Source organism: Ailuropoda melanoleuca, chromosome 14, assembly GCF_002007445.2.
Source record: "Ailuropoda melanoleuca isolate Jingjing chromosome 14, ASM200744v2, whole genome shotgun sequence".
Taxonomy (NCBI): domain Eukaryota; kingdom Metazoa; phylum Chordata; class Mammalia; order Carnivora; family Ursidae; genus Ailuropoda; species Ailuropoda melanoleuca.
The window spans coordinates 83,782,213-83,797,383 of NC_048231.1; the positions used below are offsets into that span (position 1 = coordinate 83,782,213).

General features: G+C 42.9%; 2 pseudogenes; both read left to right on the forward strand.

Annotated features, from left to right (window-relative positions):
* Positions 1-15,171, forward strand: part of LOC100467058 — a 63,986-nt pseudogene that overhangs the window by 13,862 nt on the left and 34,953 nt on the right.
* The window catches only part of LOC117796037, a 48,719-nt pseudogene continuing 37,987 nt past the window's right edge, over positions 4,440-15,171 (forward strand).

Genomic DNA, 15,171 nt, shown 5'->3' on the forward strand with positions numbered 1-15,171 from the left:
CATATTTTTATGGGAAAATTGATAAACTTTCCTTCTTGGCTTCCTCTGAAGATGCATATGGATAGTATTTTAAAATGGGAAGCCAGTAACCTCATTTCACTTCTCGCCTCTGTGTCTCTGACCCGGGTCTTTAAAGAAGTGCAACATCAGCATCTTTCTCATCTTTTCCTTTAGCTTGCCTGAGATCTAAGCAAAATTCCGCAAAAATCCATTGGTGAGGTTGGGGTGGGGAAGTACCAATGATCTCTGTTATTTCTTTTTAATTTTGTGCTGTTTTGCCTGCCCCAGAAAACACTCATTGGAGAGAGCTAACTTGAAGATGACAAAGGAATAGAATAACCCCACACAATATGAGGGGACCCAAGTCCTGGTCTTGGTTCTAGCATTTTCTGTGTGACCTGGAGTAAGTCCCTTCTCCTTTCTAGGTATCATCTTCCTCATCTATAAAATGAGAAGCTTTTACTAGAAAAGCTTTTTCTAGGTGAAATTTATGGCCTGAAGATGACTTTGATATTTCAGAATCAATATGATTCTGAATTGCTCACCGTTTATCCCTAGGTAACTTTAAAAATCTTGGGCATTGTGTTATTTCAGCCTTGCTAATCACAAGGAACAGAGACTCATCAGACTAGTCCAGATGTAAGGGAGGTTATTGAAGGACTATACTGAGCACCCAGGATAGGAAATGAAGTTCTGCCAGGCAACAGCAGAACAAAGGAAAGTCAGAACTGAGCAGACCCATTCCTGTCTCCGGAGACCTCCAGGTTTCTCAGGCCTCCTTCATTTGGGCAATTGCTCCATTCCCCTGCTTCCTACCATAGACCAGTTTCTTCTAGCTAATTTTGGATTTTCTGCTCTGTCATAATTACGAGTTGTCTTGGTACTATGCCAATGCTGACTAAACTGCATGACCTTGAACTAAAATGTCCTATATCTCCCATGATCCAACTTCCTCAGACCCTTAGAGACCTCATTCTTACATAGTCCTAAAGAGAGGGTCCATTTTTGGGTCAAGGTTCTATCCCTGGCTTGGTCAGTGGTGGCCAATGGTCATGTGTGGGTCAGAGCCACTCCTTTTAGCGGCCATGGACATGGTGGAGGCAGTGAGACACTAATGATCGTATCTACTAGAAGCCTGAGGAAAATCTAGGGACTCTGGAGCTTGAGGTTGGCCTTTGTATCATTTATCAAATCTATTGACAAGATTGGGGGTGAGAAGACACTAAAGAGCCTGCTAGTCAATTAAGCATTTGGCAGTACTCACCCCACTTCCTCACAGAGAGATGACATCCATGTACTCAGCAATCTATGCAGAACACCTAGTGGGGAGCCTACCACTGAGTTAGTGGTCCATAACTGATGACTCCCCTCATCTCAAAGAGTTTCAGTCATGTTGTGGAAACTAAACAACCGTTTATCCAGTGAAATACAGAAAAAAAAATTAGATGGATCCTTGGATTTCAAAGAAGGGAAAACTCATCTGGGGTTGGAATTGGGGTCAGAAAAATCTTCTCAGGTGTCTGCTGAACTTTGAGTGGTGGATAGAATTCAGATAGAGTAGGGAGAGGGAGGAGTGGAGAATGCACTCACATTTCAGGAATGTAAAAAGACTCAGAGTCCAGATGCTGTGATTTGTGGAGCCTTCCTTGTTAGGGTAGAAGGTTTGCCAAGTGAGTAGCAAAAGCCCTTAACCCTTCAGGATTTAAGAACCTCCAAGGACTCCTAATCAATTCAGTAAAAAGGTATAGCAACTCCTTGCTTAGGCAGAATCAAAGATGTGGAATGAGCATGCCTTGACTCTGAAATACTGTCAGTAACCCAATTTGCCATGGACTCCAGTGGATAATGTTCTTTATGAACTGATGCTTAGATGATGTAGAGGCCTGTTAGGTAAAGACTGAGAAGACAATAGCTGTAGTCCTCCTTCTCAGAAAGGAAGCTCTGATGACAAATAGAAGCCCTGGTAGCAGGTGAGAGCTGGCCAGCAGGCATATTTATGATCTAGAAAGTGGACTTCAAAGGGGAGGGTGGGTGCCAGCTTGAGACTATTCTGTTGGGATCAAGTAGGTAATGTTGCACCAAAGCTTTTTTTTTTTTTTTTTTTTTTTTTTAAGATCTTTTGATTTCTTTATTCGACAGAGATAGAGACAGCCAGCGAGAGAGGGAACACAAGCAGGGGGAGTGGGAGAGGAAGAAGCAGGCTCATAGAGGAAGAGCCTGATGTGGGGCTCGATCCCATAACGCCGGGATCACGCCCTGAGCCGAAGGCAGACGCTTAACCGCTGTGCCACCCAGGCGCCCCTGCACCAAAGCTTTTAAGAATGAAAAAGTGCATTATAAAGGCAACAGTGTTCTGTGTTGGCGTATACAAAGCTTATTTCTTCTCTCAGTTTCCCCATCACCTAGAACTATTGTATCTTGAGTTTAGAAGCTGCTTATATTTCTTAGTGAATATAGGATTCACCACTTTGGGGATGATAGAGACATATAATCACTGTTGTGTCGTGTGGTTGTAGAGCGTATGTAGCTCTGTGTATCAATTATCCACCACTGTAACAAATTACAGAGAAACAAATTACTCTGAAATTTAGCAGCTTCCAACTATGAGCACTTACTCTCCCAGTCACTACAAGTGAGGAATCCAGGAATGGCTCAGCTCAGTGGTTCTGTCTCAGAATCTCAAATGAGGTTGCAGTGAAGCTGTTGGCCAGGGCTGCAGCTATCTGAAGGTTTGACTGTGGCTGAAGGACCCACTTCTAAGTTCGCTCACATGGTTTTGGGCAGGTCTCAGCCCTTTGCAGACTATTGGCTGGAGACTTTAGTTCTTTATTACAGGGGCCTCTCATAGGTTCCCTGAGTGTCCTTATGATATGAGAGATGGCTTCTTCCAGATTGAGTTGTGTGTGTGTATGAGAGAGAGAGAGACAGAGAAAGAGAGAGTCCCCAAGAGTGAAACTATGGCCTTTTTATCACTTTGTCTTGGAAGTGACATACCATTATTCCTGCTGTTTCTATCGGTTACATAGCCAAATCCTGGTGCAATGTGAGAGGCAGGCACCATTGGGGGCCATTTTGGAGGCTGGCTATAAACACCTTGAACTTTTGGGCAAAACAGCTACCTTCTCTGAGCCTCATATTTCCCTCTATTAAATGGGAATACAAATACTGGTTAGAAGTGCTGATTTCATAGGGTTTTACTGAGGATCGTGAAGTGATGGTTGAAAAATCCCTTTGTAAACTGTGAACTGTATTGATGAAACTTTGATGTCACTAACATGGAGGTGAGGACGGAAAGTCAAAAACAGTGTAAAATTCCATTCCAATGAAGGTAGACACATGGGCAGTCTTAGGCCATAACACCCTTCCCCTCCCGACAGACATTCTAAGCTTCCTCTAGGGCTTGGCAGATTGAGACCATGTAGAGCTTGGGTTAACATGTTCTAAAAAATTTTTTTTGGCATAATACATTTTATATTTCTAAGGAAAATGATGAGAAACAAGTCTCACTGCAAGGTTTGAGAAGTTTGAGGACATCAACTTGTTGTCACCATATAATTTGTTAATGAGTCAATTGTCCATGAATTAAAAACATATGGGTTCAATTTTACTGAAAAGACTCATAGCTTGGAAAAATATATTTTGGGTTGTACTGAGTGTAAGAACATTGAATAATGTGACCTAATAAAAAATGCCCAGTGTCCTGAGCTCCCATACCCGTATTCAGGTCAGCATTGGGCCTTATCCACAGGCAAAATGTTCTTCCCCATAAACTGGCTGGCATCATTTCTCATTTGCCTGTGTGGCACCCATCTCTTGACATGATCAGAGTTGAGTTTAGGAAGACTATTTTGATAGGAATGTGCACTGTGAGAAACAATATAAGAAGCAAGATTGATTCAAAAGTAGATGGGGTGGATAATGGTAAACTGGTTAATTTCACTGAAATAACCATTCTGTTCAAGCAACTAAAATACCTGGAGAAAAAAATCTAAAAACCATTTTCCTTAAAGTGAGAGCTAAAAGATAGTTAGAGACTATGAGCTAAGATCTTGATAGAGATGAGAAACTAGAAGAAGGAGATTATCATTCAAGACCATGTTGTTCTCGAGGGCATTTGCTGAACTTGAAGAGGTATGTTCTGTGGGTTGATTTTCCTTTTGGCTCTCAAGTTCTTTTCGGGAGGCTGCTCTGTTATCTCAGGGGGCACAGAGCCTGAAAACTACATATCCTGACTTCCTTTCTGGTGGATCTCCAGTTAGTCTCTGGCAATGGGAAATGCCAGTGGAAAGCTGAACATAGAAGAAAGGAATGAGAATATAAAAATTATCTCAGACTGACAAAGGAAAAATTCACCCTGCCATTCATCATGCTGACATAACAGCCACAGATAAAGCCGACTACCAAGTGAATGGGGAGGGATATTACTCCAAGGACACACTGTAGTTGTAAAGTGTCATAATGACTTTTTCATGTAAGTGACTGCTGCTTCCTTCCTCTGCCAGTGAAAAATATTTGTCTCTAAAATCATTTGTTGTTTGAAATTATATCAGAATGAAATGTCTTGCTTTTGCCTGAAGGTCCTTAGCTGCTTTGATACAGAGAACAACCCTGATTTTCAGTCCTTTTGTGGAGTTTCAGGTAAGTGGTTTCTCGTCATAACATTCCATATCTATCCTAGCTTTTTAGTTTCTAAGGAAACAGGACCCTGATTCTACCTTGCAGTCCAGACCTGAAGTTGATCCCTTTATCCATGGCCCTGCTTTGCTTTGAGCTAATCCAAGTACTGCCTCATTTAAATTTCACCTAAACTCCCCCCTTCACACAGATCCTGGAATAACACTGTCCTTTCTGTAGTTTGGTGAGAAGCCGCATGGCTCTTCTGGTGTGTCCGTTGCTGCAGTAGGCCAATAGATCTGCCTTTGCAGGACTGCAGGTTTGCTCCTGGTGGTCCCATGCTGATGGACTGGTAGAAAAAGAAAACGTTTTCCCGCCCTGACAACAACTGTTGGTGTTGGTTTTTGCAGCATCCGTGGGATTAAATCCTGAGCTTCTGATGAGAAGCAGTAGGTTAGTTTCAACTGCAGTGGCAGAAGCATTTCATGTGGGTCAACGGGCTCCAAACCAGGGCATGAAGCAACTTCTTGATCTCTGGGTGACTTGCCCTTTTCCTTTTGTTCCTCCAGTTCTTATGATATTTTTACAACCAGTTCTCTGGTTATGAACAGCCAAATACCTCTCTGCTAGAAATATACAGTGGTTCCTTTTTTCTTATTTTTCTTATTACGAGCTGGAAGAATAGCTGGGCCTGTGAGCTGCACTTTGGCAGCCTTCTAGGACTAGAGAGAAAAACACTAGGAACCTAGGGTCTGTCCAGGATTTCACCTTGGGAGGGAGGGCTAATCAGGAGACAAAACAAAACAGCTATCACACGCACTGCAGCTGGACTTCTAGTCCTCTGGGAAGACCAAAAGCCTTAGGTCTTGAAATTGGATTAAGATGGTCCTGGACTACTTACCTGCCCTAGGCTTCTTAAATTAATCACTTTTGGAAAGTTCTCAGTTTCATATTCTCAAATATTGCTTTTGCTTCTCTTTGAGGAATAGCAGTTAATTGTATGTTACATATTCTCACTTCACATTTTCTGTCTCTTACCTACTCCTCTGAATTTCCATGCTTTTGTTTGTTCACGCTTAATCTTGATAGATTCTTTTAACCTAATTTTCAGTTCACAAATTCTTCAGCTGTCTAATCTGGGATTAAAGCCATCCATTGAATTCTTAATTTTTGTTATTGCTTTGTTTTTCAATTCTAGAATTTTCAGGTTGTTTTCTTTTTTCAAATCTATGGTCATTTTTTAGGCTCAATTTCCTTGATGAATTTTTAGAAATTGGGCTTTATCTACATTTGAAATCTGTGTGCTCTTAATAACATGCTCAAAATATGTAAATCAGAAATTGATAGCACTACAAAAAGAAATACACAAATCTGCAATCATAATGGATATGATAAAGTATCTCTCGGTAATTGACAGAAGCAGCAGACAACAACTTATTAATGAGAGATGATTTGAACAGAACAACTAACAAAAACACTTCTTGCCCATATATAGAACACTGCACCCAACAACTGCAGAATGTATATTATTTTTTCAACACACATGGAATATTTACAGAAATTGACCACAAACCTATAGATCTGTAGATTCATTAGGGAAGATTCATATCAAAGATGTCAGTTCTTCCAAATGGACCCAGAGAGTCAATGCAATCACAATCTAATTACCAACCAGGTATTTTCTAAAACTTGACGAGCTTATTCTAAAATTTGTGCTAAAATCAAAAGATAGAATAGTCAACACACTCTTGGAGGGAAAAAAACTTGGGAAAACTTGGCCTACTTATTATTGATACTTGTGAATTTATAGTAATTAGGATAGTGTGGTAGTGGCAAAAGGATTGAAAAATAGACCAATGGAACAGAAGAGAAGACCCAGATATTTATTGGCATATGTATGGACACTTGATTTTTGACAAAGTTGGCCATCGGTGACCAAAGGAAAAGAACATTTTTTTTTTCAATAAAAAATGCTAGGGTAATTAGATATCCATACAGACACAAATGAAATCAGGCCCTTTTCTCACAGAATATATAAAGAACAATTCCAGGTATATGCAGTCTCTAAGTGTGAGTAGCAAAGTATGAAAGCTTTTAGAAGGTAATATAGGTGAGTATCTTCAAGACCTCAGGGTATGGAAAAAAAAAAGACTCAAAAACTCTAACCATAGAATAAAGGTTTGGTATATTTGACTAAATTAAAATTAAAATCTTTTGCTCACCAAAAGAAAATAATGAGAGACAAAAAACAAACCACAGAGTAGATTTTCAGAACACATAAAACAAACAAAGGCTTGATTCTAGAATATATTTTAAAGCTCCTTCCAATTAATAATAAAATGCATGTTATTTGATAGAAAAATGGAAAAAACTTAATACTTTATTATCTAATTTCTATCACTAGAATGTAATCTCAGTGAAGACAAGACTTTTTAATCTGTTTTGTCTGATATACTTAATGCCTATGACAGTACCTGGCTCATAATTGTTGCTCGATAAATATTTGTTGACTATTCTTATTCAACTCTCAGAGCAACCCCATAAGTGAAGGATTACCATTATCTCTAGATTACAATGAGAAAACAGAGGCTTAGGGAGTTCAGAAATGCCCAGCCCAGGTCCACTAGATGTAGGTAATAAAGTCAAGACTCAAATCCATATCTTCAGATGTCAAGCTCACTCATTTTTTATTCCCATCGTATTACCTGCACCACTTGACAATGCTGCTAGTGGCCAGTCATGGGTAGCCAGGTAGAGGTATTTTAAAGGGAAATAATGCAGGGCCCAGGTAACTTATCATAGAGGGCTGCTCCAAGCCAATGTAAGTGGCTCAAAAACTTGGCGATGGCCATGATTGTCTTCACGTAATCTAGCACATTCTGTTCATTGAATTTAACTGTTTTCACATGAGGTGTTTCCCACAGGGGGCAGGACTGGGTCGTCTCCATTCCACAGGGTAGAGGAAGGGGCTTTCTTCTCTGGCTTGGCCAATTTACTCCTTCCTGTTGAGATTAGCAAAATGAAAACCATAGCTTTCTTCAACTGCTCATACTCAAAAGGCTCAGGTAAGAATCATCTCTTATTGTCATTACTTGGCTCTGCCAGTATTCATTATCAGAGGCTTCTGGGCTTGTGTATAATAAATGCAAAGGACATTATTGGGATTATAAGACCTTAAAATTATTGATTGATTCTTAGGTGTAAACAGTGTGATATAGGATAAAAGCTCAAGAAGATGCCAGCCATTTATCTTGACTTCCCTGTATGCCAGTCTGTGCTTTATAAAATCAGATACAGCAGCAAAATGCAGCGTGTTGACTTATAAAGCACAGTACCTAGCCCAGGGGATGTCCAGTGCCCCTGCACAGAAGATGGAGAAAGACTCCTATGAACACTCACTTTAATAAAACAATCCTTGAAAGAAACTCAGAGCACTGGTTTATTTTTGCAGGGAGATTTTTTTTCAGTGTCTCAGGGAAATCACTACCCAGAAGTTTTGAGAGTCATACAGGAAAGATGCTATTTTTGCTTTCACAGATATTTAGAAAAGGCACTACTGCTGTTCTGAGCTTCAAATCGGATTTGTTCCTTGCTGAAAGAATAGAGTTGTCTTGTGTCTTTGTTCCTGCTTTTTCCTACATATGACCAGCCTTCCTCTCACTTTTCAAAATATTTCTATTCTGCAGGGCCCCTGTTCCTTGTTCTGTGGTTTAATGTCTCATGCTACCTGGGGTCAGCTGGTCAGGAGAAGAAGAAATTGTGGCTAGGTATTGGCAGAGCAGAGGCGCAGACCCACGTAGGTAGCTGCCAAACAGTGTGACCAGCAGTCCGAAGTATAGTGGCTCAAAGCCACTGATCTCCTTGGCATTGCAGGTACTGACCTGCTTGGTCGTACCTAGCAGTCTCTGAACTACGGTGATCCTTCTAGAGCGGTGGCTACCATTGTCTTGGTTTGAGGGTCTGTCCAAGTTGAACGCAAGGGAGCTTACAAGACCTTGTGGGTTTGTCACGCTACCAGGGATGATGGGTTGAATGATGACTCCAAAAGATAGGCCAACTTTCTAATCCACAGATCCGATGAAAGTGACCTTATTTGGAAAAAGACTCTTTATCGATGTAACTAAGTTAAGGATCTTGAGATGAGATAAGTCTAGATTATCCAGGTAGGCCCTAAATCTAATGCCAAATGTCCTTTCAAGAGATGCACAGGGGGAAGGTACGGAGAGGAGAGGGCCCTGTGAAGACAGGCAAGGATTAGAGTGATACAACCCCAGGCCCCCAATGCCTACAGCTCCCAGAAGCTGGAAGACACAAAGAACAGAATCTTTCCTAGAGCCTTGGACACCTTGATTTCAGAGTTCTGGATTTTAGAACTTTGAGAGAATGAATTTATGTTGCTTTAAGTCACTCAGTTTGTGGGAATTTGTCACAGCAGTGTTAGGAAAGTGATACACCAGGCCACAGGGCTCGGACTCAGGCTAGGTTACAGGCCAACAAGGGACCAGGTAAAACCAGTATTCAGTACTGAAAGAAGCCCAGTTATAGGGGTGAGACCTTCAAAAGGGGACCAGGTAGAAAGGAGAGACAGGAGAGACTGATCAATGAGTGTCTGCTTAGCCAGGAGTTCATCGGGCCATAAGACTAGTTCCAAACATTCCACTGATGGGAATATGGTTAGAACATGTTAGAACAACAAGCTAAGTTATTTTTGATGAAAATAAATGTTTCCCAAACTATGGCTCACTACCCACTGGTTGTGAAATCAATTAAGTGAGAGACCATTGTTTGTTCGGATTTTTTTAAAGAATGGAATAAAGAACATCAGATTGCGTCACATGTGGTCAGGGTAAGGATTTCTATCAGCGAGGTACTGTCAGGAAACAGATGAGACTCAAACTGAATAACTTGAGGACTGTTTAATAAAACTGACTATTGGCAAAGGCAAAAGCAGCCAAAGATGGTGCAGCATCTGGGCCTGATAATAACAGGGGGCCTTTCTCATTCTCAGGCCTGAAGATGTAAACAGAAAGCGAGCTTCCAGAATACTGGAAGCAGAAGGATGCCTAACAGGAGCGGTGATCTTCAGAAGAGGCAAGCAGACATCCCACAGCAAGCTGGCAGGTAGGAGCCAGTATGAGAAAATGCCCACCCCCGCTCTCCTCCTGCCATCTGCATCTCCTGCTAGTGCTTCCCATGGGCCAAACCCACCTTTGGCTGGAGGGCAAGAGAGCCTGCAGATAGGATCCGTAAGCATCAGCTGGAGAAGGGTGGAGAGTGGATCTAGAAAAGCAAAAGGAGTGAATCCAGAATAGTACTGTTTCTGGATGCTCTTGTATGTGAGTACTGAGTTGCCATAGAAAGTGTTTTTCTTGCTGTGTGTTGTGGTCAAAAAGTTGAGAAAAACTGGGATAATGGTTGGCATTATTCTGGAGCTGCAAGCTGAAGGTTTCCAGACATGGTAGCCAGGTGAGTGGGCATGAGCAGGCCGGACTCCTTGGAGAGTTTTCCCTGTAACTCCACATAAAATCAGTCCTTCCTTACCGCAGATGGCCTGTGGCTCCTACCGCACATTGTGACCCTTGATTATACTTTATTTAGCACTATATTTTATGCGATCATTTAAAATTCTTTGTTTCAGATACATGAATCAGATCTCTCCATGATATTCTAAACTCCTTGAGGGAAGAGCAGGGTCGTGGTCTTCTCATGTAACCTCCGTGTTGCTTAGGGGACAGTGAGGCCGGTCACCCCAGATATTTAATTACTTATGATCTGGAAGAGACCAAATGTCCTCCTCGTTTCTCAGTCAAACCTGGTGCTCCAAACCTCATTTCACTCTGAGGAAACCGTAATGAGTTGAACTTAAAAATCTGATTCCTTCTAAGAAGTTTCATTTTAATGGGCAGGAAGGCTAGAAGGTGAAGCCAAAACTCATTTAGAATTGCTAGATTCACTGGACCCTCATAGACTCTTTTGAATTTTCCCTCTAGACTTTGGCATTCTTATCTAAACTCCAAACCCAGAAACCAGCCAGGCTCTGCCTTTTCAATTACATTTCTGAAAATCTCAATTCTCTATAGAGCTGAAACATGTCAAAGAACCTGAAAAACGGGTGTTCTACACCCCCAGTCCTGGTTTTGGCCTGTCAACTCCCTAGATCCTTCTGAGCAGAGGTCTGAACAAGGAGTTATTGAGATGCTATAGAGAAGTGTCCAAAGTAGTTGAGATTCAGGAAGGAAAGTGCCAGGGGTACAGATGCAAGACTTTGCCCATCTTTTACAGTCGTCCGAAGAAGACTCATTTACCTCCAATCTTCAGATTCCTGTCCAGTCCTTCATGACTCATTCTTTCTCTCTCTCTCTCGTTGACCTCACTGTCACTAAAAGATGGTGGCCCACTGGTGGCTGGGGCATCAGCTGTGTTTGCCTAAAGCATATGTGAGTGAGAAATGGACCCGACACCCCCAAAGACCTCTTTTCATACACTCTCTGATCGTGACACCCCACTTAACAAAACCTCTGGGAATGAAGCTTGTTAAAAATGAAGTCAGATAGGCAGAGAGTTGGAGTGACCCGTTTAAAACTTCGCCTCCTAGCAACTGAATTTCATTAACTGCAAACGGCTTGGTGGCACTGAGATTGGTGGGGAGTCCAGAGCCGAGGGAGAGGGGCTGGCCATGGCGAGGGTCTGGTTCTGCACGACTGGGAGACTGAACCCTGACAGTAGCCAAGGCAGAAAGAGGCCCTCCTTCAGACCCATGACCTGTGTCTCCCCCAGAGGGCCAACATGCTCCAGTGTCACCTGTCTCTGAGGAGCAATTGACAGGTTGCCTTAGGGGCTCAAGGTACAGCCTCAGCCCAGCTCCTCCATTCCCCCTCTGAAAAGCTGCCTTTGGCCCCTGGGGGGGGTCCTTGTCTCATCACACTGATACAGTTTGTTGGCTTTCGTGAGGTTTTCTCCTCTCTCTCTCTTTTTTCCTTTTGCTTTTTCTCCTTTTTCAGCTGCTTCTCACAGAGATGGGTTGGCAGGCAGCTCGGGGCCCTGCTGTGGCGTGAGTCTAACAAGCTTGTCGCGCTGATTGATTAAACACGACAGGCAGGCGTGAAAATTCCTTGCTCTGATTGTCCTAAGGGTCGGGCTTGCTAATGAATGGGGTCTGATTACCGCGCAGCCTCTGGAGGACCCCCCGTTGCCCCAGTCTGGGGACTCTTCCTCCTGGATTATATCTTGGAAAGCAGTACAGGCTTCTCAGCAGGACTGGGGCTATAGGGCCAGGAAGAGGTTTTGTTTTTTTTGTTGGTTTTTTGTGCATGCTTTGTGGGGGTTTTTTTTGTTTTGGTTTGTTTTTTGTTTTTGGGTTTTTTTCCCGGTCCTTGCTCTCAAACCTTCTCTGCACATTTTGGGAGCAGAAGGTGATTCCACCCAAACCAGGTGCCGCTACCCAAGCCGCCTGCTGGTAAGGGGAAGAGTCAGCTTCCTCAATCCCGAAGAGTTGGGCTTGGGTGTTCCAACCAGGCTGGGAATCTCTGAGAGTCCCCTGGGCAGCCTTACATGTGTAAGGCTCCTTCCAGCAAGGCACGTACTTGTATTCAGAGCCTGCTGCTCACAGCTCTAGAAGCCAACAAGGTTGTCCTGTAGTTTTGTCTGCAACCTGGGTCCTAGCTAGTGACCAGGCAGGAAAGTGACAGAGGCAGGAAGTGACTTCCTTCTCTCTCTCTCCCCCCACCTCCGCTGGGTTATCATAGGTCAATGGAACTTGGTCCTTCATTTGTCAAGTAAGGGAATCAAAGGTGACCTCCTGGGTTTAAAAAGCCTGGTGTTTCTATTTTAACTGTTTTCATCACATGTCCTCTTCCCTTGGAATGCGTTTCTGCCCCAACAAGAAGTACACGAGAAATTGAGCAGGAAACTTGCCTGCTATCAGATTTGCCACAGAACATGACTAGACATGAGCACCTGAAGCAATGTTCTGCCCTGCTCTTACGGGATTCCCAACCTCCTTCCCTGCACGCAGGTGACTGCGTCCCCCCCGGCTCGCACCGGTTGTCCTGGGTTTCTGAGCCAGCCCACACCTACCGTACTCTGCATAGACTCTTCTGGTCTGCATGACGGTTCACACTCTTCAGTACTTACCACGACAGCTGCAATCTCTGGGCTATCCTCAAGGGCTTTGCCTGCTCTGAACACTTTCCTGGGTCTGGTATCCCATTTATACTCTCCTGAATTCCCTCCCCCCAGACCAGAAGTACATTTTCTGGGCCTGGGACTGATCGCCATTGAGGTTAGTTGGCTGTGGGGACAGTTTGTCAAACTGACAGAGATCCGAAAGTCCGGTCCACTAGTCATGTGGCTGGGGTGGACGAATGAGGCATCCGTTTCAAAGCGACATGGCAGTGAACAGCAGGCTGACCTCTGGAGGCGTAAGGAGTCTCTATCAAGGAGATGAAGGGGCAAGCAGGAAGGGACACTCTGGCTGGGCTTGCAGAAGCAGGACTCCAGTTCCAACACAAGAAAGAAAGGTAGGGCTGGGACCTGTGCATAGTGCCTAAGATTCGCACTTTCTACCAAGGAGCCTTGATCGACAAGGCTTAGATTTAGATGAGGTTGTAGTAGGCCAGTTATGGAAACCTGGCTCTAAGATGACAATTGTCTTAGTAGCTGCAATAGGTGGAATTGTGTGTCCCCCAAAATATGTGTTGGACATTAACCCCTGGTGTCTGTAAATGTGATCTTATTTGGAGATACCATCTTTTTCGTTGTAAAGGTGGCTCTTATTGTAATTTCAATAAAATCATTGTCAGTGAGTTTTTTTAATCAGCCAACAGGTTACTGTGCAACTCACAATTTTTCTAAATTTGAGATTTTTTCCTGTAACCTAAATTAGTTTCCACTTAGTCATAGAAGGTTAGAGTTCAAAGGCCCTGCGAGATCATCATATTTGATTTCTGGGGACTTTGAATGACTTATTCAAGGCCACAGAGGTAATTAGTGGCAGAGATAAGATGAAACCTTAATTCTTTTCACTTGTAGCTCCGTGCGCTCTCCAAGACATCCTATTAAATTGACTGAAAATCGAGCACAGCAGAACTGTAGTTTCCAAGTGGGAGCTTTTGAATGACCCATTTGTCTGGTTTGGTTGGGTATGAGTCTGAGCTAACTGTCATTTTCCTGAATTCCCTGTCATTTTTAGTATTATCATGCAAGAATTGTCTTCAAAGAATGAATTTTGTTGTTTCCAGAGAGGCTACCTCTACCTAGTCTTTAAATTGAGACTTCCAGTTCATTTTCTCCTGAAAAAAAGGGACATAAAAAAATAGATTCTAAAATGCCATATTTTAAACCTATATTTCTTCTTACTCCTCCCTTTCCAAACCATTGGGCCTCTTTTCTTTCAATGGATTTCTGGTGATTGAAAACATACCATCCCCGTAGATTTCTGTGTGTTGGGAGGGGGGGTTCTCATTCAGTATATACATTATTACATTCTATAGTGAAAATACCAGAGAACTGAATTTCTGATGAACATAATTAATAGAGATATAGACCTCCAGCTCTAACCGTATGGTCATGGGTTGAATATTAATAAGGAGAACAAATAGTCATTGCTGGGCATTGTAACATATGACCCTGATCCAGCACTGTTCTTTCTTTTTTCTCTAAGGGGTAATTTTTGCAGCCCCAGGAGGAAGGGCTTAATAATCAGAAATGTGATCTTACTGCGTTGCATGTTTTGAGAAGGGCTTCTGCCATGCCTCTACAGCATAAGACAACCAGGCGAGGGTCCTTTCCCACCTCACCAGACTTCACCAGGTCAAAACCTCTGGGCTGTGGAAAGACACAAAGGACTCTTAGCAGTAGAGTTCTGGAGGGCTGGAACCTTCCAAAGTTTAGTGCAGTTTTAGGCCTTTGAGTGGAGGATATGCCATGAGGGTTCCCTCTCCTGTCTTTGCCTCTTCTCTGTTTTTGTGCATTATGTCCTTTTAAATTCGTTAATCTGGGTCTCTCCACCCTCAGCTTCATGAAAGACATGTTTTTCTCCCATTTTACCCCCAGAAGCAAAGGTGGGATCCTTGCTCTCTCAATTTCTTGTAAATTAAAATGCTTTGTTCTCTGGCCAGATATTACTAGTGTGCCCCTTGGCTTAACTGTAATAGTTTGGGAAGAGTGAGTTCTGGTCCCAGTAACTACCCCTCATTTCCTTATTGTTCACCTACAAAGCAAGCACTTTGGAAGCACATTGGACCAAGGTGAGTGTTCTGAAAGACAACACAGTTTAATATCACCCGAGGAAAGAAGAGTCCTAGAGCGACCCTGGAGTTAACCTCACTTGTTTTGAAATCTTAAACCCTTGCGATATTGTATTATGGAGACTTTGCCTCCCAGGCCCAGCTGGCTTTACAAGGGCCTGCCCCCCGTGACATACTACAAATGTCTGGCATGTTCTTTTGCTCTCCAGGAAACGAGGCACTATTTCTACTCTTCTCTTCTATTCAAATACACTTACATCCTCAAATGTGGGGACCAGTGTCTGGGCTGTTTCCACATCATTCTCCTGCA